This window comes from Neopelma chrysocephalum, unplaced genomic scaffold (assembly GCF_003984885.1).
Source record: "Neopelma chrysocephalum unplaced genomic scaffold, ASM398488v2 Primary Assembly neopelma1_87, whole genome shotgun sequence".
Lineage (NCBI taxonomy): Eukaryota > Metazoa > Chordata > Aves > Passeriformes > Pipridae > Neopelma > Neopelma chrysocephalum.
The window spans coordinates 3,780,817-3,806,392 of record NW_020897749.1 but is presented as its reverse complement, the minus strand read 5'-3'; positions in this window follow the sequence as shown (position 1 = coordinate 3,806,392).

Genomic DNA, 25,576 nt, shown 5'->3' with positions numbered 1-25,576 from the left:
GTATAATTACATCAATATCCTAGGATGTTATTTATCTCATACAAGACATGAGCAGTCTGATGAGCAGTCATCTCCTGTTTCGCAGGGGTAAGATAGACAGGTATTTTTGAAATCTGCCTTGTCTAATTTAATTTGTCTCATCTTGAATGTGACCTCACCCTATTCAGCTGAATAGCAATATTTAACACTTATTTGGGTCATGCAGGTTTGGATTGAGACATAAGCTGGTCTGGCAAACTGTGTACTTTCTATCCTCGAGATTGTCAGTCAATTTTCCCATCAGTAAATGACAGGTTTTAAAAAAAGGCCAAATAAGTTCTTTCATAGGAAAGCTTCAAAAGAAAGAATTTAACCATTGGAGTGCAGGGTCAGATCATGACCTTTTGTGCTGAGGAGTCGTTACACACCTGAAGTAATTCCTTGGAGTCATTAGATCAATCTGTCAATGCAGCATGTTATCAGTAAAATGAGTAAGGACTGGGCACTTTCTAATTGTGTGCATCTTTATGGTATTTCATGTGCAATTCTCTACAGAAAATAAACATCCACTGATAGCTGAGTTTCCCCTCTTCTTCAGTATTCACTATCTTTCAAGAGAATGTGTGATGCCTCTAATCATCTAAATTTTCAATTAATGTCAAACCACTCTACTATTTACTTTCACCTCTTTTTAGTGAAATGGCATCTACAACAAGAAAGACGATATTTCAGAGCTCCTTCTCTGAAAAAAAAAGGTATTTATCAATAGAGAGATTAAAAAAGCTAATTTCATTCCTTCTCTTTTAATCACTGCTACTGAGGCTCTGGACCATATCAAGAAGGATTCTGACAGCTTAGTGTTAGTGGGAGAAGGAAGGAGAAAAACCTATCTGCAGTGAATGATTGTATTTAAGGTTGACAATGATGAAATAGTAGAGGCCATGCTACAATTTCTGCTCCTTCATTTGTCTTTGTTGATAAAACGAGCACTGTCAGAGGCTCGAGCTCACAACAAATTTAACGTGACTCTGTTTATTCCTGCACTAAACAAGGTTTGCACATGACCAGATGATAAATGCAAAGTTCTGGGATAACCCTTCCTTCTGCTTAACAAAAACATGCAATTTTCCCTACTTTTTTTTTTCCCCTTAAAGAAAAGAGGATGGAAAATAGCTAAATGGTTTTGGGTTTTTTTCAGTTAAATATTTCATAAAATAACATGACTTACCCAAAATAATACAAATGTATAAAATAACCTCTTCAAACTACAGGTTGAAAGAAGTTTGCTGAGAAAAATGAAAAAGATAATTTGAGACAGAGCTGAAATTAGGTGACCCTGTTGAAATCACACATAGGAGTGAACTCAGGACAGCTTCCTCATCATACAGTCAGATTTTGTTCTGTGCAAAACTGATTTGCCAAATACCATTCTACACAAAAATGCATCGCGACTAAAAGAGAGACTGAAAGGATTGAAACACCAACCTTTTATATTCTATAAAACATGTGTGTAAGAGCATATAGAGAATGTTCTCCAGTTTAATTTTAAAAATAAGGATGTAAATCTAAAAATGCAGTCCTTATCAGATTCCTACGATATTCTACAAACCTTCCCTTTCACTGTTTTATGCTGATCAAACTGTAGCTGGAAGCTCACACGACATCCAGCAGCCCCAAATTCATATTTCCTACACTCAATGTCATTTTTTCAGAGGATTTTTCAATGTCAGAGCATGATAAGAATACCAAAGGTATTCTGCAGAACCTTGCATCTTCCTCTCAGGTGATTTCAGTCAGTAACTGGTTTCCATATAGCGCTCACTGAAACTCCTCCGAACTCAATGCCTCCTTTCCACCTTCCAAGAGGGATGTGATGATATGGGATTTAAAGTGGAGAAGTCTTTTGAAAAAAAAATTACTTAATATAGACCATTGTTATTTATGGTTGAAATTCTGTTATATAAATTATTTACTATCACAGTTTCATTCTGGATGGAACTTCTGTGAGAAGTTCTAACCGAATATGTACAAAGGTACAGGCAAGGCAAGGCAAGAAGAATGAGGAAAAGTGCACTATTATCTTTCTTTTTTTCACACTACAATGATTTTAGGGGCTAGGGGATGGGGGAGCTGGGGAATAAAATATGTATTTCAGAAATTTTACTCTTTCTCACATGCAATAAACTTAATATTAACATTTATAAACAAACATGGTAAAACCAGTGTTGTGCATTATCTACCCTTTGTGGGAAGCCTAATTTTTTAATGAGGAACAATGCCCATTCTAGGTTGCCACTGAAAATATGACATGTTTCTAGTTTTTATATCTGATTTCTTATAAATATTTTCAACTGTCTTCTTAAATGATTAAACATTGCCTTGAGTAGAACAGAAAGTCCCCTTTGAGTAGTAGTTTTCTAGCTGTGTTTCTGATCTGTGTTTTCTGGCCTCATAACCACACTCTTACATACAATATCTCATGATATTTAATCTGTCATTATCTTTTATTTTTAGTGCATATGTGGACCAATCTGTTTTGCCATTTACACTCCTTGCTACAACATTCACCCAAGTTCATTTCGAAGGTATTAAATTAGATAACAAATCTGACTAATGTGTATCCCTTTAAAAAAATCCAGTGCAAGAGATGGATAAGGGAGTTTTTATAACTCTTTCTAAAAAAAAAAAAGTAGTATTAAATCAAAACAAATCAGAGAAGTAGTGTTTTCATGATGAAACATATATTTACTAATTCTTATCAGGAAGAGAAAAATCAAACAAATAAACAAACCACCATCAAAACCCAAATTGTTACTGTCGTTAGTTCCAGTATCCTCTCGGTAATGATATTCTTATAATACAACAAATATAGTTCTTGTGCTGCTTGGCTACACAAGTTTATCAGGAGATGAAACTTTGAACAGAATAAAAGCATATACCCAGCAACTTTGCTTCAATGACATTTTATCTACCAGTATTGGCTGTGCAAGCCCCTTTCTTCTCCAAAGCACCCAGCTGACCAGGTCTTTCATGTCTATGTCTGGCCTATGTTAAGCTATGTTTACTCCAACCCTAAGCTCAAATTTATCAATGATGAAGTTTTCAAGAGCCAGAAGCTGTTTCATATCTCATTCACCATTTACTTTGTTGTGAAAACCAAAATTAATTGTTTTGTTTGTTTGTTTGTTTTATAATTGCATAAAGCAGTATTCCTTTGATTTATACAGGCACACCTGCAAAAGGAGATGAATCAAAGGACATAAATAAGCTTAACTGGTTTTGTAAGAGAAAGCAATAACTCGACCTGCCAGGTAAAGGCTTTCTTCCTAGGGTGGGAGGAAAACATTTAAACACATAAAGCTAAAAAGAGAGAGAAGAGTAGGACAGCTTCAACAGGTGGAATTAAAGGGGGGATTTTATGCATTCCTCAGCAGGTCGGTGTCACAAACAGCACTGAAGGAAGGCTCCCCGGGGGCGCGATCTCTCCGTCCCATCGCGGCTCCGTTCCTGGATTCCCGTCCGCTCCCGCTGGCGCGGGGGAGCAGCACCACCTGCCGGGAGGACGGGATTTCATCCCTCAGGCTCTTCCCGCCGCATGCGTGTGTCGCGGGATAATTCTCTTCTTTAAAATGCTGTTCTTCAGATTGAGGAATACGTTTGCTTTTAGAGATGCCATATTTTTTCTGCTCTTAGTGGGCGATACGTGACTGTGCCAGTAAAGCCGGCAAAGGGCGGGGGTTTGCTTCCTGAAGTTTTATCCATATAACACTGAAGGAAAGCTAGTTGTCTGTTTTTTTCTATTATCTTAAAAAATTTAAAGAATTTTCTTTACATTTCTGACAGTCAAGAGGGCTGCAAGTTCACCTAAAATTATTCTGTGCTCCTAACAACTCTCGGCACAGCAAAGCGAGGTGACTTTTCAGCATCACCCCACAGCACCTCTAAGGTTTGACTTCACTCTGGGGAGCTAGGAGCAGCTCCATCCCTGAGCAAATCAGCAGTTTGCCCCCTCAGCTCCTGCAGCAGTGGAAATATGCCATACATTGCCTTACCTGTGTATTAAAGTTTCCTAAAGAGAGCACAGACAAATACTCAGCCTTATGAAAGCTCACCTGTCAACTTTAAACTCTACAAGCTATTGCATTTAATTTCCAGCATAATCAAAGGGATTTTTTTTTCCCCAGGGTGAGTTGTCCGAATTTTTGGCACTGCAGGCAAGTTTTGACTCTGAAAGTAGCATGGTGTTTGAATTTAAAAAGCAAACACGAGATACAATCTGTGTTAAGCAACATCCTCTAAAGCAAATAAAAACCAACCAGAACAAACAGCTTCAGGCAAATTAGCAGAGTAAACAACAGAAAGCAAAGAGAACAAGGGAAGAGCAAGGAGAGGCTGTGTTGCACTTTCGTGGGAGGTCTTAGAGGGTTTCAGCAACTCCCAGCTCCATCTGTCTACAGGAAATCAGTTTTTTTGCCACTGACATGAGAATTAAAATTCTGCTGTGGGACTGGAAGAGATGATGTTCATGGTGCTTTGTAACTCCCTAATTAGTTTCTCTCCTGCCAAAGAACACAGTATCAACATATTTTAGTACAATAACTAGTGTCGGACAATTTCTCAGTCACTCCTTAGGATGTGATTCTACCACTTAATCCACTGACACTGGCTCCTGAACTGCTGATTCCATTAGAGCTCCACCAGTGCAGGAATCATCCCTCATTGCTCACTTTGCACAGCCAGGGCACTCTTCTGTCTAGACTTTGCTAGTGGAGGCTTAATATTCTGCAAAGTAATTTAACTCCTTCCATACATACATTAGTCTTCGTCTTCATATGTGTTTATCTAGTAGATTATCCACTAGTTAGACTTTGCCCTGAGGCTCTGAACTATCAATTAGTACTTCATTATTGTTATTATTTTTTTTGTCCAAATAAAAATTTAAGCCAAGATGAAAAGCTTTTTCAAAAGATGGACTGCCTTGCAAACAACTTGCAAACACATATTATTAAAGAACAATTGTGAGGCAAACTGGATAATTCATGTTTTTCTGTCTGTCTCTGAACACACAGTAAGATATACTACCACAATTCCCAAGAATTTTTGACGAAATCCCATTCTTTTTTAAAAAAAGTTTTGAAACAGTACAGAAGAAATTGCCATTGACTATACAAATAATATTTTAACACAAGAATTGCTACCGTTAGATGTAATTTTGGAGGTATGTTTTTCTGTGTAATACTACAGGTAAGGATGCAATGTTCTTTAATTTCAAGAGACATTCATCATCTTTTAGAAGTGCAAGCAATCCTGTAAAAAAAGGTTCAATTATTTTCTACTTTATCTATTTTCCTTTCAAATCTAATGATTTTCAGAAGTTGTTCAGGTCACCAGGGTCAATCAACAGTCTAAGAGTCCATTAAGTGTACAAGAAAGCAGAACTATAAAAAGCAGTCATGATGAAGAACATAAAAAACAATTGCCCAACAAATGTTGAGTATTATTATGTATGGATGTTGTTTCATAAAGGAAGGTACTCATACAAGGAGAAGCATCCTCAGGCTCTGCAATGACCAGTCAGGAAAATGTTTATCCCTTTTAGGGCTGTGGGAGAAAGCTTAGTGTATGAATACCAGAGACACGTATTTACATTCCAAATTCAGAAGGTTTGTGAAAGCAGAAATAGGCTGCACCTATTACTTCATCTCACTATTTTTGTCAGGCTCTGCAGTCTGGCTTTAGAGCTTGCTTGTGTGGTGGTGGTGCACGTTGCTCTTCCTTACATCTGCAAATTGTTCTAGCTCCTAAAGGTAGGCACTGTTCTTTATAATTGGACTTATAAATTATTTCCCCAGTTTTGGTGGGCTGAACTTGGCCAGCTGCCAGATGTCCACCCAGTCACTTTCTCACCCCAGTCCTCAGTAGGAGTGGGCAAGGGGGAATGAGACTGACAAACTTGTGGTTCAAGATAAAAGCAGTGAGATCACTAACACAGACAAAGCAGACTTGGCTTGGGGAAAAATAATTTATTTATTGCTGGTTAAAACACATTTCTATGGAGAGAAACAAAGACAAAACTAAAACTCCTTTCTCCCAATGACACCTTCACTCCTTCATTGCTGACTCCTCAGCCTCTCTCTCCTGTGAGTGGTGTGGGAGGGTGGGGAATGGGGGCTGTGACCAGACCATAACAGCTTCTCTCTACCACTTCTTCCTCCTCACACTTTCCCCCCTGCTCCAATGTGGGTGCAGTGTGGAGACTTTCTCAACCATGGTCTCTCCAGGGGCTGCAATTTCAAGAAGAGTTCCCTAAAACTATTCTTGGTCCAATGAGAAGCCATTTGATAACTCACAGCTGCTACTGGCTCCTCCATCTCTTTTCTTTTGCTCTCCTTGCTCTGGCCACTGCTCATCCCCACCTCTTGTCAGAGTTTTCTCCAAGTTAATTTGACTCACTGAAGCTTGAAAGAAATACCTGAAAATTAGACTTTTTTAATTCACTAATGCAGAATGAAGAAATAGGTTTATGTAAAGGTCAAGGGAACATCAGATATGGAATAAAAATGGGACAGGACTGCTGCCAGGAATTGAGACAAAGGCATAAAATGAAGGCAGAGAGCCTCCTCTTCCAGGGAAGAGGAGCCACTAGGCTGACCATGCTGTCCAGGGACCAAGCTCCATCATCATCCTCACTCTCCTACCCTTCCTGGAGGTGGCAGCCATATTTTAGAAAGGTTTACTCATTATCCACTTTACAAATGTATCACTTAATCATTTTGTACATTAGACAAAAATAACTTCCCTGTGTACAGCCATATAAAGATACATTAAGACCTGTCTTCATTCACTAAGTTAGATTTCAGAAGCTGAAAGACACAAGTTTTCCTTAGGTGTCTTCTGGTTTCTCCTTTTTTTATCGTTTCAGGAAGTGTTGTTTTATATCGATTTTGTGAAAAACAAGGTAGCATTCATTCATAAAGATGATTTGTTAGATAAATTTGAAATCACACCAACACACTTCTCAGGCTGACTTCTTCAGATTTCTACTCACACATCTGTGAACTTGAGTTCCAGGAAATGTTGCCTGTGCATTCAGAGAAGTCAAACCCAAGACATGTTGCATCTCCTGCTTGTGGACCTGCCATCATCAGCACTTCTGCACATATAGTACACTACTACATGTCAGAAGACAAAGGGCATATAATGGAAGCAAATAAACAAGATTTTCAGTTTAACAGATCTCCATTCTATGTAAAAAATTAATTAGAAAAATAAAAATAACAGCCAAATTCCAAATATTTCTCTTCTCTTTTTTTTGATAATTTTTTATAGTTTAAGTGAGATCTTCCTTTTTGTGAACTGATTGCTACTTTCCCGTTCAATCCTCTCATGCCAAAATGACAATCAAGGATGGATGAATCCAAAGTAGTCATATTTTTAAACATACCTGAGCTTCAAAAAAGCCAGATTTCTGAACATTAGGAATAAAAAAATGAGAAGAAAGGAACTGTCATTTTTGATAAATTATTAAAATGTATGTCTGAGGCAGTCCATTCTTTCTAAAAATTTATTACCAAGCACTACATTAATTCTCACTTAAAATCAAGAAGATCAATACACCCCAAGCTCTCACCTGAATTTCAAGCTCATTTTTTTTAATTGTTCGCCCTTTTTTCTTCATTTCACTCATGCTAACTTTGCAATGTTCTGTAGCTTAAAGTTCCTGATGTCTCTGGAGCTTAGCAAAGTGGGTTTTATCTCTTTCAGGGCAGCTGGACACAGGATGTACCTGAACAAATTCCCATAAAATACTGTACATCCCAGGAGTTTTACATAGATTGGGAAGCCTCAGGTAAACTTTTGAATCAAATTTTAGATCTTTATAGGATTACCTGTAAGCTATTATCAATGATTCCAATGACATTATTATTAATGTGTTTCATTACATAGTTAAATTCTTTTGTGCTTTTATAATGAAAAACATCACAATTTGTTTCAATTTTGGGAAATGGTGTGATCAACATGGAAATACATCTAGAAGAAAAAGTGGCATGCATTGTTATTTAAAGCTGGCTTAACTGTGAAACAGTGATATTTCAGACTACAGAATTAGACTTTTCCCAAGTTTGGAAAATTTGAAATCTCAGATATTGACATTAAGTACTCAGATGCTGTCAAAAATGACATAACAGATTTCTGTTTCATTCCACTACACTGTATTTCCACAAATCATAGGTATTCCAGGTAACTTCTGTCATGTGAAAGGTAATGACCCTTCATGTTTGACCATTGTTGTGCTGAAATGGATTTGAACAAGAGATGTCTTCAATACCTATGGTAAGGGTGACCACTGCATTTTAAATGAGCAGTCAGACAAACAGGAAAAAGAATCAGTGACAACATTGTTTTTAGGGAATCTTGGCCAAGATTATAGCGTGACTTTAATCATAGGTTTCAAAATCTGGAGCACAAAAGGAGAAACAATGTAATATACTAAAATGCTTGGATATTAGTTATGTCAAATACTCAAAAATCACTGTGTTTTAAGAATTCACTTCTATACAACTATTTAATTAGGTTAACAGTCTGCTGTATTTTCAAGTTAAGCACTTTGTAACTAGATAAAAACCTAACTTTGGCCGTGGGTTACCTTAGTTCCTGTTGTGATCCTTGAAAAGATTTAAGCTGAATCCTGAATGCTTATCAGGCAAGATACAACACGGCTAGTTCAGCTCAGCACCCAAAATATCAGGACTGAATTTGAACAGTGTTCAGTGTTTTCCCCTTGACAACTTGCAGCAGCAAAAGACAAGCAGCAAGTTAATGTCATCCTCCCACAGCAGCAAATATTTTCAACAACTCTTGTTCTAATTTTGATGACAAATCCTCTTGGAAAGCTGCTTTCCCTTCAGCAGAAGGTGCACTGAAATAGGATGGTTTTTTTTGTGTGCGTGTATATTTTGGCTGTCAGCTCAGAGGAGAAAAAATAAAGTTGGTCAAGATCTATTCAACATGTTTTTACTCTGTTACACCTGCACAAAGATTTAAAGGAAGGTGCTATTGTACTTTAAAAGAACTAGAGGGTAGCATTGTATAGTCTAGTGGAAGCTATCCTAACTTGAATGCTTCATATCTACTTTATATAGCTGCTGAACTTCGAAGAAATCAATCACGAGTCCAAGATTTCCATGGAAACCTAATGAAAACAAACAAAGAATACAAAAGAAAATTATGCTTGTAGGCATCAAAAGAACAGCTCTAATTATAGGAGCAACACATCATTGGAGGGATTGTTAAGCTGTATAGTCAGCACCCGTCGGGCATGTCTTAGGAAACACTGCATTCTGAGGGGGAAATTCAACAGTCAGACCTGCAGATGTTTATCTCTGACAAGTGATTTAAGTAAGGCTCTGAAACATTAAATGTATTCTCTTGGGGAATTTTTTAGGCTCCCAAATGTACTTACCCACATCCAGATGCAGTATTCAGCTGGTGTCTCCAGGGGAGTGTGTGATGTGAGAAAAAGGGTTGAGCTTTGCACAATTCCTTTTGGTTTTGCCATCTGATGCCTTCCTCCCTACATGTCTCTACATCTAGCTGTTCTTGCAGGAAGACAAGCAATTTCTAATAAACCAGGCTACATTCTGGGGCAGCAATCCTATTGTGCTTAGTTTTTTAAGCACAGTATTCCCTGATATGCTACTAGAGGGATACCAGAAGATGGATGTATATAATTTTAATGCAGAGGGAACTAAGAAATTACATGAGTTTACCAGAGAATTTGGATCCCAAGGACTGCGTTATTATATTGCTAAGAGATATTAGTTGCTTAGAATAAATCAGTTTAAGTAAAATGAATTACACAGAGTTACAATATTGTGTGATTTACTAGGTTTGGTGAAGCCTCAAGCTGTGAACTTAAACCCAGGTATGTTTTCAGGTAGAATAGGGTTAATTTTCTTAGTAGTTTCCCTAGTAGCTGGTACAGTGCTGTGTTTTGTCCCTAGTATGAGAAGAATATTGATAACACACTGATGTTTTTGTTGTTGCTAAGTAACAATTATCCTAAGGCTCTCTTAGTTTCCCATGCTCTGCCAGTGAGCAGAAGCACCAGAAGCCCAAAGGAGGCTACAGTTGTCAGTAGAAATAACAACTTGACGAGATAAGGACAATTATTGGCCAGCCTGCATGGAACAGAGAAAGAACCCAGTGAGGTTGTGGTGGGGGAAAACAGTTTTCCCCCCTGGAACTAAGAAAATGGAAACCCCCAGGGGGTGGTGACCCTTGAGGTTTGAACCAATGAGCGCTTCTGCAAAATATAAACATATCACCTAGAGAGGAAAAGAAAGTAGTGGTAGTTGTTGTTGGAGGAGAAGTAGCCATGTTGTGAGCCACGAGGAAGGGGCTCGGAGCCCCTCTGGGTGGCCACAGCCCCCCCAGCCCCCGGTTGGGGGGCTACAGGGAACAGTGTTAAAACTGGACTAAGTATCTGTAGCTAAAAAGCTGAGTTTTCCTCCACCGTGGACAACAGGAGCAGCGGCGGCAAAAGCGGCAGTGAACGGAGAAGTGGTGGCAGAGAGCCAGCGGTAGATGAGATGCAAAACAAGCACTCAGCTAAGCAGAGAGACACAGAGTTGTCTGAAGGATGAGAGAGCTGGCAACAGAGCAGGACTAAGCTCTACAGAGAGAGAGTTTGGGGTAAGAACTGAACCAATCCCCCAAACTCCCTTTGAGACCCCTCCTAGGAGGAGGGAGATGGACTCTTGCTTGAGAAGAATCTTAGAGTGCTACAGCACTGCAAAGAGAAGAGCTGAGACGCTCGAGGCGTCCCGGAGCTGGATGGGGACAGCCGATGGAATGCGGAGGAGGGTTTTCCCCCTGCTGCTGCCAAGCTGGCAGTTTTGAGGCAGAGTACGGAAAGCTCTGCAAGGGGCTTGAATCCCCTGAAGATAAGGACCGTCGCAAAGACCCCTGTGCTTTGCGATATGACCGTGGTAACGCGCCCTTTGTCCTGGGAAACCCAGCCCACAGAAGAGAAGACCCTCGTTTGGAGATGAAGGGCCAAGGGGCTTGGATATCCCCTCGTGTGTATTGGCAAAGATCCAGCTGCATCTGCTGCATGGAAGAGAGAAAGAGACACTGCTGCCCTAGAAAGACTTGCTGCTCAGAGAGAGGAAAGGATCTTTTCCCTCTTCCCTCCTGGACTTTTATTTGGAAGGAAGAAGAGATTTGATCCATTGTAAATACTGTATGTCATGGCAGAGATAGTTGAGATTGTGTATATAATGTACTATAATATTTATTTATACAGTGTATTGTAATATATCCCTTTCCCCCCATTTTGAGTCTTGTGTGGTGTCTGGAAAACCCATCTCATACTGGGTTGAGATGTGGGAGGGAGGCTAGAACTAGGGAATTGGATTTTGGGGCTCTCAAACCATGACAGAGGTGTTGGAAAACCCCAGACCAAAAATTACCTCTGTACAAAGATAGTGATGAAGAGCCTGTGAGAGGCTGATGCGTAAGTTGTAAGGGTACAAGTGCCCAGGGATCTTTGTTCTGGGTCTCCCTCCAGAGGCACCCAGCTCAAGCTGACCTGCTGTTGTGCCACTCTATTAAATTATTTATTTTTAAAAATCTGATGCCTGTGACTCTGCCACAGGAAACCTAAGGTTGAACCTGAATGTGGAGAGCTTTCAGGAATAGCTGAGGCTCGAATAGTTAAATATAACAGTTTCTTAATCTGTTCCTCTACATTACAGGCCCAATCAGACAAAAATGTTAAAAAATGGTTCCAACCAATACAAACAGGTTCCAATCCATTTTAACTGGAGCAAACCAGTTCCAACCAGATCATACCAGATTCAACTTGGTCTGACTCTCTGTGTGTGGGTTGTGTGGCTGCAAAGGGGCATCAGCCCTAGCTCAGGTGGGTGTGGGTGTGACTGCCAGGGTGGCTTCTGAATGGTTTGACAAGGAAGTTTCCTTAACAGAAAAAAGGATAAAAATTCTTTGAATGTATTATGCTATTATTCAGTCACTTTCACTTAATCATCCAACCTCTGTAGGTGTTCAAGGCAACCCTTCAAAATTTGATTTATTTTTGGTCTCGTTTAGAGGCTGTCATACAGTCACAATGTACTAGCTCCAAGCAGCAAGAGTTCCAGAAAGGGCACAGAACAGAACAGATCAATTCAGTTACTTTCTACTGGAAAAATAAAATACCCTAAAATGTGTGAAATATTTGAAACATGAAAGACTGAAGGTACCAGAAATGAATTAAATTCAGATAGAGTTCTTTTAAATATTACTACCAATCTAGCTCTCCAGCTCTTTTCTGAATCCCAGCATTTAGCCTTTTTAAGCATGAATGAGAACTCTTACAATACCATAAAATTTTAGTTATTTTAGTTTCCCTCCTTCATTGCTAAGGCTCTGTCTAAAATAATACTTTCAAACTTTTCCTCAAATGGAATAGCAATCCCCTTTCTATGATATATAGAGGGTTTTTTCGGTTTCTTCTCCCTTCTATCACCTCCACAATCTAGAAATTATCTTCAGTGATACGAGGATTAGTTGCAACCACAGACCTGAACCCAACAATTTTAGAAATGCAGAGGGTGAGGATGCACGAATTGGAGAAGTCGGTCTATTATGTGCAAATTTGCTCGAGCAACAAGCAACAAGGTCAGCAGATCTGTGCTTTTTTTTTTATTTTTTATTTTTTTTTTAACTTGGGGATTTTATGTTTGGGAAGTTTTATCTGAGTTCCAACCTTTGTCTTTTCCTCTGGGCTTCTACACAGGTTGTTACCCCCGACTGAATTAGTTCCAGAAGTCTCAGTCAAATCCTCAACAGGCGTGTAAAAGTCATATGGATGTGCAAGTGCAGGTCTGTTCCCCGGGCTTCAGCTCTTGTGCAGTGGCTCTAATATATCTGAGAAGCTGTGAACAAATTGCATGCCTATCACACAGCTGGCTTGCACATGAGCTACAACCCTGATGTGTTTGGAATGGATCAGATAATGCATTAGCACATTGAAATTCAGTAGACAAATATGGAAAATATCAATTACATTCCTTCTTTTCCCTCAGTAGATTAAGCTCATATATTCTGTTTCCAGGAAAACACCTTTACCCTGTAGTCTTGCATGGGAAAGGAGGGCAGAGAGCAACTCTTTCACCTAGTCTGCTGGCTTTTTTAATTGTCCTTTTCTAATGTATTATGTGCAGGGTTTAGAACTGCAGAGAGATGAAGCTTGCCTAAAAGGAGTTTATTTCCCAAAAAGACAGTGGGATGATAGCATTAATCTACAGCGATGAAGGGGGATGAAGGGATGAAGTCTATACCCAGTGGAAAGGGTTTTACCTTTAAACTTGCACCCTGCACAGTCCCCAGCCAGAACTGTTACATGCTGCATAATTTACTCCAACATCACTTACTCCAGTGAGGAGGATATTCACTTGAGAAGCAAGTTACAAGTAAAAATTACAGGGGATTCTAATTTATGTTCCCTGTGAACATTCATGTTACAGAACAAACCAGTGCCAGATAGAGAAATTTATGTTGGCTGGAGGAGAGTAGCTGGGATGTAAATGGCCAGGGGAGTAGGAAGAGGTGGGAGAAGAGGCCTGTTTAAAACCCCTCAGGCAGAGAATGGAAGTTGATTTCACTTCCAGGACAGGTGTGTATAGGCCACAATCCTTTCTGTCTCTTTCTGGAGCTTTAGATTTCAGGGAGAGGGAAGGGAAAGAAAGATAATAGGAATTTTCCTCCCAAAAACTTTTGAATTATTCTTTTTTTTTGTGTGTGTAGCAGAAAACCACTTTGGGTTTTCATTTGGGGGAAGAGGAAGAAGAGTAAATTCTATTTGTATTAAACTATGCTGGAATTATTTTCCAGTGCCTGAATTCAGCTGCCACCAATGGCTTATTCGCCTAGTACTGGGGTTTCCTGACTTAGGACTAAAGAAACTTTGTGAAAACAAATACACAAAACTTAGTTTAGCAGCATTTGACTTCAGCAGTTTTGACTTTGTTTATGGTTCAGCTCCAAATGTTTCACAACAGATCCTGGTATTTGACAAGAACAGAACGTTCACCTAACTAAAAAAAGGAGAAGGGGTGTAAAATCCAACAAGCTGTAACCTATAGTTATTAACATGACAAACAGAGTTATAAAGTACTGGTAGATCAGACACAATAAACCAAAAGGTTGTTCTCCCTGGTGCTGGATGTGACATGCATAAGGTCCCTGAGGAATGCATGTTACTAAAAATCTCACATTAGGGACTTTAAGTATTGGAAATCACTTTCTGTGAACTACACTTGTCTGGCTGTGGGAAAAGAACTTTAAAATTACTTTTATTATTCACGAAAGAGCCAGCATAGCTGGTGAGGTGAAGACACACACCTGGTAGCTCAGGCCAGTGCCTCAAACCAGGATTCTGACTCTCTACTGAACTTTCTGTCCTTGTATATGCCAGCTCAAACTCTCATAAGTCATTTTACACTTGGTTTGTATCATCATCAATAACCACACAAACTTTCCCCATGACAGATTTCAGATGCATCAGATCACTGTGTGATACACCAGGAAAAAAACCAAACCAAACCAAACCAATAAAAAAACAATACAAGTAAGTGAAATATGTTCACATGTTGGTCAGAAAGAGCTCATTTCAGGGGTGAATTTCATGCCACGTGAGGCAAGGAGAAAATAAATTGTCATTGGGAAGCCACTTGTTGCCCAAAACAAGCCCCTTTTGAGCCTTGACCTTCTGCAGCAAACAAGGAGATCTGGAACAAAGCACAGTTTTAGAACATGGGAAAAGCTCACAGAGCACCAATTAGACATTCTGACCCATATCATATTTACTTTAAATTAAATTTCAGAAAGAAGCATGTATGGTTTTGAAAGCGCAAAGTTTTGGAAATGAGTGGAAAAACTGCTTGCTAATACTTCATCAAATTTACCTCTCCCTCTCACTGGACCTTCATTTTTGAATTGTAAGATTTAAATTGTTCTCCTTTTTGTCAGTTTGAGAAGAATCATGACACTTGGTTTCAAGATATGGAAAAATATGTGAAAAAATATAACTACTGTAATGATGTGATTTCAAGTCATTTCAGTCATTTCTTAACAAAGAAAATACCTTTTTGGGAGCGAGCTAAAAAGGAGTCCAAAAGGAAATTCATCCTTCTCACATCAGTATTTAAGATTTTTTACCCTTCTCAATTTTTGGGTGGTTCAGAGGAGAAATATCCCCAACTAGACCTGCCTCAGTAAATTTTCTGAAACTGTTAAGTTAAAACCAGGCCTCATATTTATTGTGTAACATTGTGCCTATAGGGAGAGTGGCACACAGTTTTATCTGCAAAATTATTTTTCTGGTATTTGTGGCAAACTGTAAGCCACAGGACTGAATTTTTAAATGGAGACTTTTCCCATTATTAATCAAGTGAAAGTAGGATTCTGCTATTGTAAACTAGCAGCAAACTTGCTCTTGAACTATATTTCAAGAGCATTTTGCTGCAGATGTAAATTCAGAGGGATATATGTTTCTATCATCCCAGTGCTAACACTGAATTAAAATATCAGCAATATCTATGAATTAAATGGGCCTCATCAACACTTTTTACGGCAGTTGAGATAGCATTTTATGTTTTTTTGTTTACAAACAGCAATAAATACACTCATGTGTATTGATCTCTACTATCGTCAAGATTTATCAAGCAGCACTTATGCTCCTGGCCTTGCACAAAAGGAGAAACAAACAAAAAACTATGAATCCTCTGCATGGAGCTTTTATAATACCACCAATATATTGAAGATGTTGGAGTTCTGCATTTGAAAAAGGTGTATATCCAACTATGTTTTCCTACATTGGCACGAGTATGTCTGAGAGCAAATTAAACATTAAGTATCATGTTATTTGCCAGTGCCAAAGCTCCTGGAAGATGCTGCCTACCCCTCTACATGGAAGCAACCTTCATATATCATATATATATATGGCCTTCCAGTAGCTGAAGGCAGCCTACAAGAAAGATGGAGAGGGAATATTTACATGAGCATGTACTGGAAGGACAAGGGGGAATGAATTCAAACTGAAAGAGAGCAGATTTAGATTAGATGTTAAGAAAAAATATTTACTGTGAGCGTGGCGAGGCATGGGAACAGGTTAACCAGAGATGCTCTGGATGTCCCATCCCTGGTAATGAGGCATGGGAACAGGTTAACCAGAGACGTGGATGTCCCATCCCTGGAAATGTTCAAGATCAGGTTGGATGGAACTGAGTAATCTGGTCTAATGAAAGGTGTCTCTGCCTACAGCAGGGGTGCTGGAATGAGATGATATTTAAGATCCCTTCCAGCCCAGGGCATTCTATAATTCTATGTATCCATCTTTTAAGATTAGACACCAGACTACTGTGAAATGGCCTACTCTTAGGCAGAAGAAAGAAAATAAGGTTTCCCTTTACTCTTTTGTGGCTAGAAAGAAAGAACAGAGAGAGAATTTGAAGGCCTCAGTTCTAAGGTAGGGTGTGCTTAGGCTGCAGGTCTCTTTTGGGGAAGGAATCAGGACCAAGCTTCAGTGAAGTCATCCCCCCACAGGAGGGGAATGCTCACTGGATGGTGCAGCACACAGTGCTGACTTGTTACCTCAGAGCTGCATCAAATTGATGAGACAGCACACAAAAGTTAGACTGAAATAGAGGTTGTATAAGAACTATCTGTGCATGTATACATTCTTCAGAATAGATCCTGGAAACAAAGGAGATTCAGGATCACTGTAGTACTTTTGAGAAACAAAATAGATTATCTAACTAAGGATTAAAGAAATAGCCAAGAAACAGCCCTAAACAGAATTTGAAAACATAGCCCATTATTATATTTTATTTCCTCCCCTCCCTTCATCTTGCCGAATTTATTGATGCCCACCTATAATTCTGTGAGCATTGAAGAACTTAAGATGTATCTACGTGTAAAAAACCTAAAGCTTTTGCTCATCACCTGTCATCTGGATGAAGATACACCTCAAGAAACCATTGGTTTTCAATAAGGCAATGGTGTGGCTGAAGGTTGTTTCCCCAGATGTAGTACAGTTCTACTAATTTTAATGGAGCATGACATACAAGTAACTGGAGGCAGAGTATGATCATTAATTTGGGATTAGAACCACTTTATTCTTACTTTTAAGTATTTTATAAAGTGTTTCCTGTCCAAAACATTATACCAGCCCAAATTAAATTGGTTCAAGATTAATTTAGTTAAAGTGATGCAAAACTCCTGTGTAGACACTCTTAAATTGTTTTAAACCTGGAACATCAGACTAGGTTAAATTGATTCCTCACAGGATTAAGCAAAATCAATATATCATCCATTTTTAACCTGTTTAGGACTATTCACTAAGTAAATTACTTCAAAAACCTAATAATTTAACTGCACGTGCTGAGTCCAGCATTTATCATGATGATCACTATTGTTTTCTTGTTTCCCAGTAGTTGCCTGTCTGTCACACTGGATCTGTCTGTCACATTTATTACATAGACTCTCATCTCCTTTGAAACTGGTAACTCAGATCTTTGGCATAACGGGTGTGCTGACATTGAGAGGGACTCTGGGTACAGTCACAGTAATTATAACTCTAGAATAATGCAAGCATGCATAACAGTGCGGCCTTACTTTAAAGTTCCAGTCATAAATACCATATTTTCAGCATTTGGGATTTTCTGTGCATAAATGTTAAACCTTCTTTTTGAATTAAAACAGGTCTGTTAAGGACAAAATACAATTTTGAAATGGTGTGAACAGTAAAAATATTTCCTGGTGTAAAGGAGGTTCAGGGGAGACCTTATTGTTCCCTACAGCTGCTGAAAGGAGACTGTAGCCAGGTGAGGGCCAGTCTCTTCTCTCACGTAACAAGCGACAAAACAAGTGGAAATGGCCTCAAGCTGTGCTAGAGAAGCTTCGGGTTGGACATCAGGAAGAATTTCTTCACTGAAAGGGTGGGTAAGCATTGGAACAGGCTGCCCAGGGAAGTGATGAAGTCACCATCCCTGGAGGTGTTCAAGAAATGACTGGAAATGCCACCTAGTGCTGTGGTTTAGCTGACGTGGTGGGTTTGATCAAAGGCTGGACTCAATGATCTTGGAGGACTTTACCAACAGTAATGATTCTGTGATTCTATTCTATTCTGAGAACTTGCAATCTTGTCAAAATTCTTTTTAAATTGCTATCTTTAAAGTATAAATCCATATATGCTGAAATTGTAAACAAACAAACAAACAAAGCGATACAAGAATCAAGATAAAGACTTGAGCTTTGAATGGATTAAAACAAATTACAAAATTAGAAAAATACCACCAATACCAAGTTCCTTATGTCCAGAGATAGTGAAATTACAAGTAGCTGATATGCAACTTCAAAAAGAAGAACATTTTCACAATGAGGTGCAGGAAAGCGTGTTTTTTCTTTTAGTTGAAACTCAAGGTCTTATTCCTTGTCTGGTGCAAAGCCACACCAGACAGATCCTGTGAAAAGGGACCCTGTGAGTTTGAGAGCTCCACTAAAGAAATATAAAACATCTTTCTGGTTGCCATGTTGTAGCTAATATATTGCAGAAGCTTGAGAAGGGGAAAAAATAATTAAATTCTTATGATAAAATCTAAATTTGATTTTACTATGGAGCAAGTTGTGGTTCAACTGCTCTAATATTCAAAACACCACTGTAAGCTACGAGTTATATATAATTTAATTCATATTTTTACAATTAAGAAGCCTTTTGAAGAGATCCACCTGTAATTTTCAATCTTGAATTAAGAAGCTCTTGTCTTTGGTAGCCACATAATATGTGAAGGATACTGAATCCTTTTCCAAGATTTATTACAGTAAAACACATTAGTCGCCAAGAAATTTGTACCATCAAACAGTTCTTTTGTGTTAAGATTTAAAAATTACCAGAAACCTTAGGAAAAATGGCAGGACAGAAAAATGAGAGGAGGAAAGCAGAATTTCTCAGTTAGACAAATCTGTACTTCTTGTAAACATTATGTAGACATGGCATTAAGATGTCTCCTGTCATAGCACAGAATGATTGATAAAAAAAATTCAGGCTCCAGACAGCAATAGTGTAGAGTGAAAAAACATGGAGGGTGGGGGACAGGCAAAGGGCAGAAATCCTTTTAGATTGACCTTTAACTGATAAATTGATGATGTCCTCATTAGCAGCAACCCTGCTGCTTGCCCTCAATAAAAGATAATGTCCTGTTGTTAACACTATTCCCGTTTCTGTGATTTAACACTACTATTACAGTTCAGATTCTATTTAAATGGATTAAGGTTTAAATTAAGATAAAATATTGTTGGGTCTGCAGTGTTTGTCCCCGAACCAAGCGGTGCACTTCCATTGCCTGTGACTGGAAATTGGTAAGCTATAGGGGAATTTATCAGATCACATTAGAGACAACATTTTCAAAAGGTTTTACCTATACAAAACCCAATTTGGTTAGTATGATCTCAGTAATATTTCATAGCCAGTTAGTCTGTTTATGATAAACTTTTTAACCTACAGTGACCCACAGCATCATCCTCTCTGAGGATCTCCCTGAGCATCATCTCCCCTGAGGAAAAACACCTTTCCAGTATAGTCTTGTATGCAAAATTTGTGAGGTTCAGAATGTAGTGAGATAATGAATCAGATTAACTACTACATACAGCAGATACATGATGCTAAAAATACAGAAAGAGGTGTCATTACTGATCTATGACTTCGTTGAGCAATTGTTTTATTGGTTTCTGAAGAATTGTTTTAAAAAAAGAAGCTTAAGCCTTTCAGCTTGGTCCCCAGATGTGCTTACCTTTCAATACTATATCCTGGGAGTCAATTTGTATTTTCAAGATAAAGGACCGAAGTTCTAGAGAATGAAGATGTTTAGCAATCTGTCTCATTAACTGTAATTGCAGCGTTATTTTAAATACACACTGAGCAAGATTCTAGGGTCCTTTATTAACAGTGTTTCTTAACATACAAAAATTCTCTGCATTGGTTGAAGCTTCCAAATAGTGATGTGCTGTAGGAACTATCACTACACAACAGAAAGCAATATTGTCACAGGAAAGAGCAGCATTGTTTTAAACATCTGATCTTCTATTATATCAGTGCTGTTTGCTATTTTCACCAGGATATATGATCATATATATATGACCATGCAATCTACCACTTACCTTTGATCAAAAGCAGATCAAGTCTTTGAGACTATCCCAAGGGCAACCTTCCATCGCAGTGGCATTCTTGCACATAAAAAACTATTTCAAATTCAACACAAATATCACAATATTTTTGTTTCCACCTAGCTGAAAGCAAATGGACATTGTCCTGATCTCATGAGACCCAACAGCATGGTCTCTGTGGACACTTGTCATCAGTGTGAACCTTTGGAGCTACTGGGACCTGGGACAGCATGTGGGAATTGCACCGGGTGCAGGAGGGAGATTTCCTGTTTCCCCGGCCTGGAGGTGGGAGCCAGGAGAAGGGGCTGGAGCAGCACAACTCCAGCACCTTCCCTCCCTCCTTCAAGTGGGGTTGCACGCACTGCCTGCAACTACACAGTGCTGAGAGAGACCAGATCAACCACCCCCAGGATTTAGCTGTGCATGGGCTCCTCACATTCCAAGTCTCTCCAATAGGGGAGTCTCACTCCCCTCAGCTTTCTGCATCTACCAGAGGAAAGAGCAAGTGATTCCCACTCTCTCTTCAGGCATGTTTTCTGCAGCTTTATGAGCCGTCAGTCCCCCAGGTAATTAGCTCTTGCATGTGCCCTTTCTCTTCCTCTATGCTAAACAGGGCTTTAATTAAAGGATTTGCTGTTTCATCCTGGATTTTTTTCAGGAAAAAAAAAATTCACAGACACAATTGCAAGAAGTAGCTGTCACTCCACAGAAAGGTATGCAAGCAACAGAAGAGCTGACTTGAATAACAATATCCAAAAGATTTGAATAATGTGAAATTATTCAAAGCAAACTTGCAATAGGAACTCATTTCCTTATAGAAATGAAACTCAAGGGAGAGGAAGGAGGTGCCTCTTCCTGTGTATCAAATAATATCAGTGCTTTCTTTTAGTGTTTTGTATCTGACAGTAGAAAAAATTCCATCTCTCTTATCCTGGCAAAAGCAGAGCCTGGATTTGTTGTCCCAAATATAGGTTCTTTTTCCTGGTAGGCAGGAAGCCAATCCACACACACAGTCAAGCTATTTATTTCATGGCTGTGCAGAGGTGGGTGCCAGGTGGTAAATCCACAAAGCTCACACACTCTCGGTGTGCTGGCTACTTGCTTTTATACACTTCAAACAGGGAAAGATCAACATTTCCCATATTTGCAACAACCTAAAGCTATAACCAATGGCTTCCTCTGTTTCCATTTAATGGTACACAAGTATTTTCCTCTGCATGCTCTGTGGAGAAGGGGCTTATGTGCGTGGGGGGCTTCTACAGCCAGTGGGTGGGTATTTCACTATGCTAAAGGCTAAAGGTTAGCACAAACTTCAAGTAAAACTCTTCTGTGACTCGATCAGCAGCTTGTTACAGTGTTATCTCCTTGCTTGATTGGATTTAAGGTGTCATCCTTTTCAGGTCTTCCCTCCTAGCTTCTAGTAGCTGTCTACAGAGACAAAGTGTATTATGTACAGAAGAGATTTGACAAGATTTTGGCGGCTTCTTAATCCCATATCCGAAGTTTCTGGAACTTTGGCAAACTCCAGTTTGCCACTTTCTCAGGGGTATCACGTCCACATTAAATGGTCCAGTACTGCTACTAGATGTGGGATAAACTTGTCAGGAGAAATGATGACAATCGGTCTTTTGGTGCTGAAAACCTGAAACTCAGAAACTACACAATTTTAGTTATTCAAAGTTATCATTGAATAGTCCTGGTTTAGTTTGGCAGTTGTTTTTATGAACTTTAAATATACTTAGATGGCGACAGAATTATGTGAAACATTTTGTCCTTATGTCCTTTAAGAGATATTAGATTTTTTCAAAAAACTATACTGATCACAGCTCTTACAACTACCTATTCCATCTCATGTGTATTCATATTTAAAGACAAAAGTATTTCTACTCAAGATGCTGAACCTTGACTAATATATATACCTTATTTTTCTTAAAATTGTATTGTGTGATTATTTTTCTAATCCCCCCAAAAAAATTGAAGACGACTGTTTAATGAGCTGTCCCTTGAAGAGATAATTCAGAGGATTAAAGATGTACTTACAATTATTCAGTTTTATACATGTGACTTCTTTCACACTGTATTTAACAGTAGGAGGTTATTTTATAATTTTATGAACTTAGCGTGAGAAAAAATCTCTTTAAATTAATAATGCAATTACTGCTCCTGTCCTATTCCTGTAGTTACCCTTGATATTTGATTACAAAAAATAGCTTTAAAAATTCAAATGTTTTGAAGTTACATCTTTATAGACTATATGCAATAGAAATGTCAAATACTATCAAAAGTTAGAAATTTTAAAAGGCTCTGTAAAGGAAGTTTTCAGTGTTAACCTGAAGCACAAGGGAATATTTTAGGGATGACGTTTTTTAAAGTTGATCAATGTTGTCATTAGCGATAATTTTGGAATATTGCAACTTTTTACAAAGATCAGAGCATGCCTTTCATTAGAGTTATGACCTGGCTCCACAGAAACCACTGGCAAAACTCCCACTGAGTTCAGTGGTGTTTGTGCTTTTTTCCCCCCAGTTGTTCTGGTGTTGGCAATTTCTCACTGAAAACGTTACTCTTACTCTTTCAAGAAGAATTGGATGTAATCTAGATTTTTCTTAATATTTTGTTCACAGTGTCATCTACACACACAAACTCTACAAGACATTAAACAGGACCCGAGCACAGCGCAGAATTATGGGCTGGGAACACAGCATCGGGGCTACCAAAAGCCTTCAAATACTGTAAGGTACTTTCTGTCAGGCATTTCACCAGTTTATGTTGTCACCCTTTTCATTCTTCTGCAATTGCTTTGTTTTGTGAAAAGAGAGGAGCTGAGCCAGCCATCATCTCTAGGAAAAGGCAAATTTTGCAGGAATTGCTAGAGAACAAGGAAGTAATGTACCTACACTTAAAGAAGTGCTGCACCCCATCTTTGCTGCACAAGGATGGAGGGGCTGTGATGCAGCAATGTGCATAAAAGGAAATATAGATGTGAGTTTGTCGATGTAAGACAAATATGCAAGAGTTAGGGAAGATGAAGATACATAAATTTAAATATTTTTCATTTCTTTTAGCAACATCCTGTGATGATACAGTTCTTGTCCAGGAACTGTTTGGCTTAAATATTAAATATACAGATAATAAAAGCTCTGCTTTAAAAGATATTGGACAAGAGATCAAGAGGAATAAGAAGTTTAAATAACTTTCCAAATGTCATCCAGGCCTCCTGACAAAGAATGAAATGACTCAAGTTTATAAGTCAATCTGTTTCTCAAAAACAGTGTCAGATAATTTGGAGACTGAGAGCACAATGCCTGGTTTTACTGCTAAGTGTCACAGAAAAGTAACAAGGGAAGGCAAAGACATTCCTACTAACATCCTACAAGCAACCAGATGATTACTGCAAGCCCTTTGCACTGCCTGAATGAAACAGAACAACATTGCAAAGTCATCTCAACAGACCAAAATATCACGAAAATCAGAACTCCCCCAAACAAGCAAAAAACCCAAACTCAAGTCAACAACAAAACCTACACAAAAAAACCTCCTTCTCCAAAAAAAAATTACAACTTTCAGATCTCTTTTTCTCCCTCAACTACTTTGCCAATAAAAGGCCATATAACTACTATCTCAACTTCAACAAACAAGGTTGATTACAATGGGTAAAGAGTGAACCATAGACTTTTTCAAACTACTGACCTCATTTTAGACCACTGACTTCTTTCTCTTTTCTTCTTCTCCAAGTATTTGCTGCTGATATGCAAGCTGAATTATGTAGCTTGGCTTGTTCAGGGTTTTTTGGGGGTTTTTTTGGGGGGGAGAGGTTCTTTTTTTGTTTGTTTTTGGGGTTTTTTTGGTTGTTTGGTTGGTTTGGAGTTTTTTTGGTGGGGTTTTGTCTTGTTCTAGTTTTTTTTTTTTTTTGGTTGTTTGTTTGTGGGTTTTTGTTTTTGTTTTTTTTAATTTATTTATTTCAAATAAACATTGGGTATGGAAGTTAATGTTGGATTCTTTTGACTTTTCTCTGCAAATATCTTGAATCTTTTCCAGATTGCTCCAGTGGCATTACTCTATCAATTCAGCTGCACCACTTGAATTTCTATTGTGAAGAATACTTGAAAAAAACCCAACAACTTTCTGTGTGTGTATGTATTTTGTCAACAATATGCGGAAAACCAGCAGTATAGTAGTGTTGAAAAACAGGAATCAGAAGTTTGTTCTTTGGACGGAAAAAAAAAGTAAAATGGTAAAGTGGAAATAAAAAATCATCTGTGTTTATGGGATTTTGTTTAGCTTTTCCTTTTTTTTCTTATATTTTAAACCGACCAATCAACCAACCAAACAAAAAAGTGTTCTCCACTTAAGCGGGGTCATGAGAGACAGGGTCCTCTGAGAGATAACATTAAACAGGTGCAAGAGAACAAGGAGGAACAAGCATTTCTGGAGATGTAAAGATGTTTTATTCTTTCAAGTTAATCTTGAAGGTTTAATTCTGATACTGCATGAAGTGATTTAAAGGTCAGAACACTGAAAGCAAAAGCAACAATCCATGTGCAGCTTTTTCTCATCACTTGCAGTGAAAGCCTCACCTATGATTCACGCAGGCTGGTGAGCACTTATGGAAAACCCCATGCCTTGTGTGTGAACACCTCCTGAGGGAAAATTAGTCATTTCACACAGCACTAATGATAGCTTGCCAGCGTTAAATTAATGGCATCCTTGGGGAAAAAGGTAATAACATTTTTTCATATTAACCTAGCTGGCTGCAGGACTCTGCTCTAGTTCTGTTCAAATTCATCAGCAAAGCCATTTTTTGTACAGTGCCTGGAGTTGGAAATTTTGATTCTCAGAGCTGAGAGGGCAAATGGCAGTTTCTGGTGTTCTGCTGGTGTCTGTAATTACCTGTGATCACAAACTACATTTATTCTCCTAAGACGTAGCTTAGATATAAAATCCAGTCATATTCCATAAAACCTCTAAATAAATGTTTCCATCAACAAATCATTCACTTAGCCTTTTTAATCAATCATTCATCTCCAGTATGAAATACACTACAAAAACCAAAGCTGAATTAGGAAACTGAGACATGAAGCAGCGTCTACAGGTTAGAACAACACAGTTCTTCAGATAAAGACTTCATATGCTCATTCATTTAATATGCCTTGCCTTATCAGCTACAGAGAATAACATTACTTGGCCTCAAAAGATTGAATCCTATGAGAAGAAATTGAACTGAACAAAAACGAAAATCAGAGTGTGGACATCTTTCAGAAAACTTTGTTCATTATGCAGTATTTTGCTTTTTATCATGCACACTCTTTGAAAGGAGTAGGAAAAATACTCCTGAGTTATTCTGTGCAATATGATGTCAAAATTCAGC